This window comes from Anneissia japonica, unplaced genomic scaffold (genome assembly GCF_011630105.1).
Source record: "Anneissia japonica isolate Jap-2015-1 unplaced genomic scaffold, ASM1163010v1 scaffold840_len63582_cov119, whole genome shotgun sequence".
Classification (NCBI taxonomy): Eukaryota; Metazoa; Echinodermata; class Crinoidea; order Comatulida; family Comatulidae; genus Anneissia; species Anneissia japonica.
In genome coordinates, this window is record NW_022692073.1 from 26,308 (window position 1) to 34,748 (window position 8,441).

An 8,441-nucleotide genomic window follows, 5' to 3' on the forward strand; every position below is an offset into this window, starting at 1 on the left:
TATAAATATATTGAACATGTTAAAAGGTTATGAAAATGTATAAATAAAAATCAAATACATAAAAACCAATAATAAACCAGGCTCCGGAGGGAGAAAACAATTTTTGGTGACACAAAAAGCATATTTAACGAAAAACTCGAGAACGGTAAATGAGATAGGCTTATATATTTTATTCGACCATTTGTATCTCATCAGATGTTTTCGATGTTTTCGTCAAATATTCTTTTTTTCAGGAGGCTGGCTTTAAAAAAAACGGATAGATTTACGCATAGCAAGACGGATTATTGTACTTCGTTACCCTGTCTCTTATACACATCTAGATGTGTATAAGAGACAGTATCCGCAGCAGGGGACAGGGGACTGAAATGTTAGCAAAAAGATAAACGTTAATGTATACAGTATGCAGGAACCCTATACGTAGCCACACGACGCGCACCTGTTAACTCAAGTGATGCCTCTAGACGTGGCACCAGCGGGGCCTCCGCCCCCACATCCCCCCACCCCATCAGGGAGAAAAAAACTACAATTCGTCTGGGAGAATACAAAATTATATATATTTTCTACATATTAGTAGCTATGATATGATAGGCTACAAAAATAATAATACTAATATGCCTAATAGCAGCAACATAATTGATAACAGCAGCCAATAATAATTATTATTATTTAAGTGATGATGGATATGGAGATGGCGACGACGGTCTAAGATGTCAGGTAACTCATCGCCAAATGTAAACACGAAGCACTAACTACAAATCCATTGGTTAGTGCATGCGCACATTTGCTTTTTCATTGAGTTGTGGCGCTTGCGTTGCGAAAAGTTGAATCGATTTAACGTTACGCAAACAACGCAAAGGCGATCCACAAACACCGCAAAAGTTGATTAGCGTCGGTGTTGCGTTGCGTTGCCAAGTTTACTTCGTCAGTTCCCACTTGGAAGCCGCAAAACCCTCGCGTTTCGTCAATTTTCGTCGATACGTTGCGTCTGCGTCTTTGCGTTGCGTCCTGTGGAAACAACCAATCTTAAATGTTGCTACGTTTGCATATTTATCAGCTATTGCGCTTTTGCAACTGTTTCCCCATGACAAAATATAGCCTAAACAAGTAGGTGACATAGCAGTGATTTAAACAAAAGATCAAAGCATTCTTACTCTAATGATCAAAGATACCTACAAAAACAAAGAAAGCTCTTTTGAAGCTCTAAGCCCATTGTTAAGCAAAGGGTGTAGTCTGCGTATAGCGAACGCTTCTTTAAACAATAGGAGAGACCAGTTTCGGGAGCTGTCAATAATGCTAGTACTAGAAAATATTAATCCTAATTTATTACTTACATTACAGACGACATTATCATTTTCAAGTATACCCTGTAATCCTAAAACAAATTGGAATGCCTCACAGTTTTAAACATGATCAAATATAACACTATCAGATCGTGAAGAATGTTCTTTAAGTCTAGTTATTAAGCACCTATCTGTCTTACCAATATAATCACTATTGCAGCCTGGACATTTAAAATGATAGACAACAGAAACAATAAAATAAAAAGAAAAAGCTTCACGGGCTTCAGGTGATTTGAACTGGTCTATTCCCCGATATATTGTCCTCGGACCTCCTTCCTATTCATTAATAAAAACTCAACTCCAGTCACATTCATTTTTATTTATCGCTATTTTTCACTGTATTTCCTGGACTTTCCTGGATTTTTTAAAATTCGGGACTATTGGGGACCATTTTAATAGTAATAGTAAAACAAAAGGATCAGGTCTAAACCTCGTAGGCCTATGTGTGCTACGCGAATACCCATGCCACGCCGTGTATGTTATTGTTGTAAGTACGGGTCTAGTCCATGCCAGAGTCCTAGATCACGATAGGATTGGGATTTTTCCCCTATATTTACTAGGCCTACACTACTAAACAAATATTCTCAATATTTATTCAGTTTTCAATGTCTGGAAGAATGTGAAATAAATACTGGCCCAATTCTGCTCGTTCCTGTAATATTTTTCGAACCCAAAATCTGTGTTAGCGCCGATTGGGGACATTCCATTTTCTTCTCTGCCGCAGGAGAAGCAGAAACTTCAAAAACAGCACGCGTCTTCTGTTGACAGCAAGAGCCATGGTGTTCGCATCATCGTTCGCGTGACCAAAGCGTGTATGCTAATGCTAATACCATCGCGTGAATACCGCGTGTTTTTGGTAAGCAGAGTTTAGGATGGTTTACACAATGTTACGATTATCCGTCGAAATACCATATTTTAAGTGATGTTATTAGAGTTAGTGCGGAAGTGTGTGGTGATGTTCTAAGTATGATGTGCATTGCACGAAAATGGATTTTCATAATTTTGTCAATATGTGCAGTGTAGCGGGTGCCCCATAAACGAGCAGCGTAGTAAATGTTTGGTTGTATGAGGGTTTTGTAAAGTAAAAGTGCAGTACGTTTGCCTATAAATTTTAGAATTTTTGCGCATAAATTATGAACATTAAGTGAAAGTATGGAGCTTATTGTCTAAATGGACACCAATGTGTTTGTGAGTCTGAACACTTCTCAGGGACTTACCCGAAAGTTTCACATCAATTTATTTCAGGGCCGGATCCAGCCCGGTGAGAAAGAGGGGGCGTGAATATGCGAACTGAGTAAAAGTCTCAGGGGAGAGTCCCTGGTAGGGGTGCAAGTGGCAAATCCCCATTAAACCTCTAGCATCACAAATAATTTGAGATTGTATATGATTGATCTTTAATATTTTGAAAGGTGATTTTCTGATAAGTTACAAAAATTACTTTTTACACAAAATAGGAGTGGCGTACGCCCCTTACGCCCCACCCCCCTCTAAATCCGCCACTGTGTTTGTCCTTAAGCCGCTGAGGTTTGCCGATAACCATCACCCGAGTTTTCTCATCGTCAATAGTTGTTCGTCAAAAGCCAAGTGTTAATTAATTCAATATCTTTAGAAAGACAGTCGACGTTAATAAAATCAATTTAAGTGTGTGAAAAATAAAGTACAGTATCGTCTGCATACAAATCATCTGTGCTGTGATTAGTTATAAAAGCAAGATCATTAATTAACAAAAACGGTGAAAAGAAATGGTCCAAGTATTTATCCATGTGGGATTCCATGAACTATATCACGATTCAGGGACGGTATTGTTAAATGTTAACTTTTGTGGTCGATTATTTAGATAAGAGGTGATCCAGCTGATGGCAGTTATTAGTGTAAGGGGATAATTAAATTCCTCCATGATTATATTAATCTAAATTATTTCTTATATTCTTATTATATTATATGCTCAGTGCACACGCAGCATACTATGGGTCTCATTCGGAACATTCGTTGCAATAATTCGGGCACTGTGCAGGAAATGCTTTATTCTTTATGTATATAATGGTCTATACATATAATATGTAGGCCTATATACATACATCTTGATCAACTAAAAAATCATTAAAATTAATTGTAATAATTAGTATCAAATACCTATGCAGGCCTAGCCTATATATGATTATGAATATCATATTTTCCTATTCGAGCACTGTTATTAATGTTATTATTTTATTTAATATATATTTTTCTTTTTTGTATGATAATTGCCTACATATAATAGGCCCATATACATTATTATTCATGAATTCATTTATCAATGAAAACATCAATTTTGATTAAACACCAGTTTTTCGACTGTAGCAGTGCAGAAAAAAAAACCGCAGTTTTTTTGGTACTGCGGCAGTTCCAATAGAAAACAGCAGCCTTTTTCGCACTGCGGCAATGCCAATAGAAAATTACAGCATTTTCGGCCTCGTGTTTGTTATTCTTAATTCACTAAATGTGTCCAGTAGACTAGATGCCATAAACATATTTAACACATCATGAGTAGATTACCCGCACGACGAATAAAATAGAAACGGTATTGGGTTTGGTCTACATGAGTCGTGCTTCCATCAGATCATTCCATTCTTCTTATTATGGATAGCGCGTACTTGTCTTTAGATAGGTCTAATCATAACTAAGGATATATAAAATCGATTATAAGGTTGGAATATGTTAATCGTACTTGACACTATTACCAAGTTCTAATTAATATTATATATTTGTTAAAATTATGCACAGGGCACATTTATTAATTATATTTAATGTATTGTTTAAGTGTGAAATACTACGTTCATGTTAAATTAATCTTATCTGTTAAGTGTTAGCCTACATTTAAATTAATATTATAGTATAGGCACAAGCCTAGTGTAGTGTATAAAAGCATGGGCGTCGATCGGTGGGGACAGGGGGACGCGTCCCCCCCCCCCACTTCTCAAAGTAGGGGACATCATATCGATTGTCTCCCCCCCCCCAACTTTTATCCAATCTTCTATAATTAAATCCCATCTTTTAAAAGCGAATGGAAAGAATAACAATTACGCATGACCCATGAACTTTGTCTGTTCACTTTTCTAAGTGCGGTACGTATTTTCCGGACCAAAACCGAGTAAAAACGCAATTGTTTATACATTTCGTAGCCATCTCAGAAACCATTAGATCGATTTTATGGGTGCAAATTTATTGTGAAAACAATGTACTGAACGTTGTTAAAATTGGAAGCGTGTATGTATACTTATTAAGCCAATATTTTTACAAACTCAAAAGTACACAATATCTACTATAAACGATTTATTCCTTTTGTATATTATTATGACCCGTACGTTATGCTAGTGTTTAATATTATCTACATACATAGGATTACTGTTTTTCCTAATTTCCAAAAAAAATTATAGTTAGTCAATTGAATTTTATATAGCGATTATTAAACAATAATTAAACAGCCTTTGACACGGATATGTCTATCTATTTCGATTAAGTGATAGGCCTACCAAAAGTTTACAAACTCCAGTGTTACGTTGAAGCAATCTCGCAATGACGTCATAATAATCAGTGGCGGATCCAAGTGGGGCCGAGCCGACCCTAAATTTTTCAAAATTATTTTTAAAAAATGGAAAAAAAGTAAAATTATAATTAGAATTTAGGTCTGAGAGTGCCATTTCCGGCAATCTATAGGTGTCATAATCATAAATGTTCTTTCCTCAGCCCCAACCATGGTGGGGCTGAGGTGATCTGCTTTCCCAAATTGTGCAAGTCTCTACCTGTCCCACCTCTAATTTGCTATCCTGGAGCCGCCACTGATAATGATAAATTAAGTAAATCACCTTTATGTTTGTGAAATCAAAATGCTAACTAATGTTTTTTGTGCTCCTTTCCTAGTCCTGTTTTATCGTAAATTAGACGGTATTATTTTCATTCACAATAGTGTAGTCGCAATAATACTTACACAAAAGTGAATTTTAAAAAAAGGAGAAAAGCAAAACCTCTTGATTGATTTTAAAATTACTGTACATGCAAAAAGAAAAAATTAATGATTGTTTTGGTTTATCTTATTTGTTTTTCATGGTTCGAATTTTGAATACGTTACAAGCTAATCAGTAGATAATAAATCATTATTTTTACGAAGATTAGTTTGCACGAAATACATAAGCTGGCATAATTATGACTAAAAGGATAATTTTTAAAAGTTTTTTATGATGAGTATTTTTGTGGCAGATTCAAGGGGCCCAGTCGGCCCACCATCCCTATTTTTTATTTCGAAATTAAAAGTGGAAAAAAAATTAAAATTATATTCAAATTCAGTTTCGGTAGATCAAACCACTACCGTTTTGTTTTCATTCGTGCGGAAAATTTACTCATTACTGGATGACCCCTGTCTTCTTTGTTGAGTTATCAGAAGTTATATAAACGTGGGTGTTTAATTTCATTTGTCAATCCCTTTTACAGTTCAAACATATAGGCCCATGCACATGCTCTCGCTATGAGGCGATGAGGTGAAAAATGATAATACACTAATTCGCATGGGCAAGTAAATCATTTGTACTTTAATGCAAAATTCGCAAGTTAATTTCAAAAATAAATTTTTATGATAATTTCTTGTCATTTTCAGAGGACAATACATCGTCAACTATTGAGAAACATTTTTGTTATGTTAGTAACTTGCCTCGCAAACCCTTATATTACACACATTAATGTACGCAACTAAAGGGGTTAAGATGTCGTATCAGAATTACAAATGTACGGTACCCTAGCCAGGTATCATATCCAAATTTTAATCTAAGAAAGGCTTTTTGGCCAACAAACGCCACCTTAAGTCGCAAAAAAAGTTAGTTCGGAGAGTGTAGAGGTCGAGGAAAGATTTAGCCAAGACTGTTAATTAGCGAACTGACCACGTTCATAACATATGTAACAATACTAAGATTGTAACTTACCCTAAAACCGAGCAATGACTTTGTGCGGTAATTTTACAAATGCATACCATCATTTAAACCCCCGCTTCCCAAACTAATTAGATAGTGTATGTACACAAATTTTTATATAAAATCCCTGAAATTTGACTAAAGAATGAATACTCGACAAGGACACATCCATTTTTGCTTACTTTTTATCAGCAACAGATCCAATAATTCGTAATAAATCTGGCCAAGACTACTACTAAATGCACTTTTTGCCATGCATGATAATGATATTAACATAAGATGGAGATGGTTAAGTTCTGTTAAAATAATTTTAAATAAATCTGGATTTGACCATGTATTTTCATCTAATATCCCTTGTGGTACCTAAACTAGAAGATTATCTCCTAGTTAAAACAGATTTCCATGGTGCTCAGCTCAAATTCAAGGCCCGCTCTAATACACCTGTCTCTTATAAACATCTAGATGTGTATAAGAGACAGGTGTAGAGGTCGAGGAAAGATTTAGCCAAGACTGTTCTTAGCGAACTGTCCACGTTCATAACATATGTAACAATACTAAGATTGTAACTTACCCTAAAACCGAGCAATGACTTTGTGCGATAATTTTACAAATGCATACCATCATTTAAAACCCCGCTTCCCAAACTAATTTGATAGTGTATGTACACAAATTTTTATATAAAATCCCTGAAATTTGACTAAAGAATGAATACTCGACAAGGACACATCCATTTTTGCTTACTTTTTATCAGCAACAGATCCAATAATTCGTAATAAATTTAAAAAAAAAAATTGTTCTAATGAGGATTCACCAAAAATGCTGCTTTCAGGTGGTCAGTAATATTGATAATATTAATAGTGTAGTTTTATATAGCGCACATATCCATCTAATATAAGATGTTGAGGGCGCTTGATAATATGTGGACTAGGAACTCGATCAATGTCTTTCGTCCCCTAAGGGTCCCTTCGTGTCTGTGCTACCTAATAATCCGGTACCAGCAACTCTAGTCGTCCACCACAGGACGTTCACACTCAAAAGTGTTCTGGCTACTCGCACATCTGGAAATAAATTAACCTATTTAGCATTCCTGGATTTCCGCAAAGCATCTGATTCAGTATGGAGATGGTCTTCTTTCAATGGCTTGGCAAACGGGTATACGTGGAAAAGTCTGGAATCTCATAGATAAACTTGATTACAATGTACAATGTAATGTTAAATTTGGAGATATTACTACTGATTTCTTTGATGTCGATGAGGATGTTAAGAAGGCTGTGTCTTGTGACCCATTTTGTTTTGTATATTTATTAACGAACTTACTAAGATGCTGATGAGGGAAAATGTAGGATGCCATATTTTGGTACTAAAATAAGCTGCCTCTTTTGGGCAGATGACGTAGTTTTAATAGCAAATGACGAATACGACTTAGAAAATATGCTTTATATTGCGGGACAGTTTTCAAAGAAATGTAAACTGAATTTTAACTATGATAAATCCAATGTAGTTGTAGTTGGTAAACGTATTAATAAAACGAAGCATTGGAAGCTGGGTAATCATTACATCACAGAGGTTGAACATTATAAATAACTGGCGTTAACATTTCAAAAAATCAATCAGAATGTACTCATGTAAATGATGTTGTACGAAAGGGAAGTAGGCTAATTGGATATATCAAATCCATTATAAACGGCCAAGACAACTTTAATAGGGTATATTATGGAAATATACGATATTATGGAAAACTATTGCTTTACCGTCTATCAATTTATGATAGTGATTATAAAAAGTTAGACAATATCCAGCTATACAAATGGCAATATCAATACTCCAAGCACCAAGAAACACGCCCATCACTAGCTGTACTAGGGGATCTGGGATGGGATACAATTGAAAATATCCATAATGAAAGAAAAATTAAATATTTTGGCTGGTCAATCAACCTAGAGCCACATCGCTGGCCAAGACTACTACTAAATGCACTTTTTGCCATGCATGATAATAATATTAACATAAGATGGAGATGGTTAAGTTCTGTTAAAATAATTTTAAATAAATATGAATTTGACCATGTATTTTCATCTAATATCCCTTGTGATACAATGTGGTTTACCTCATTCAAATAAATGCATCGTGAAATATATAATAACTGTCTCTTATACACATC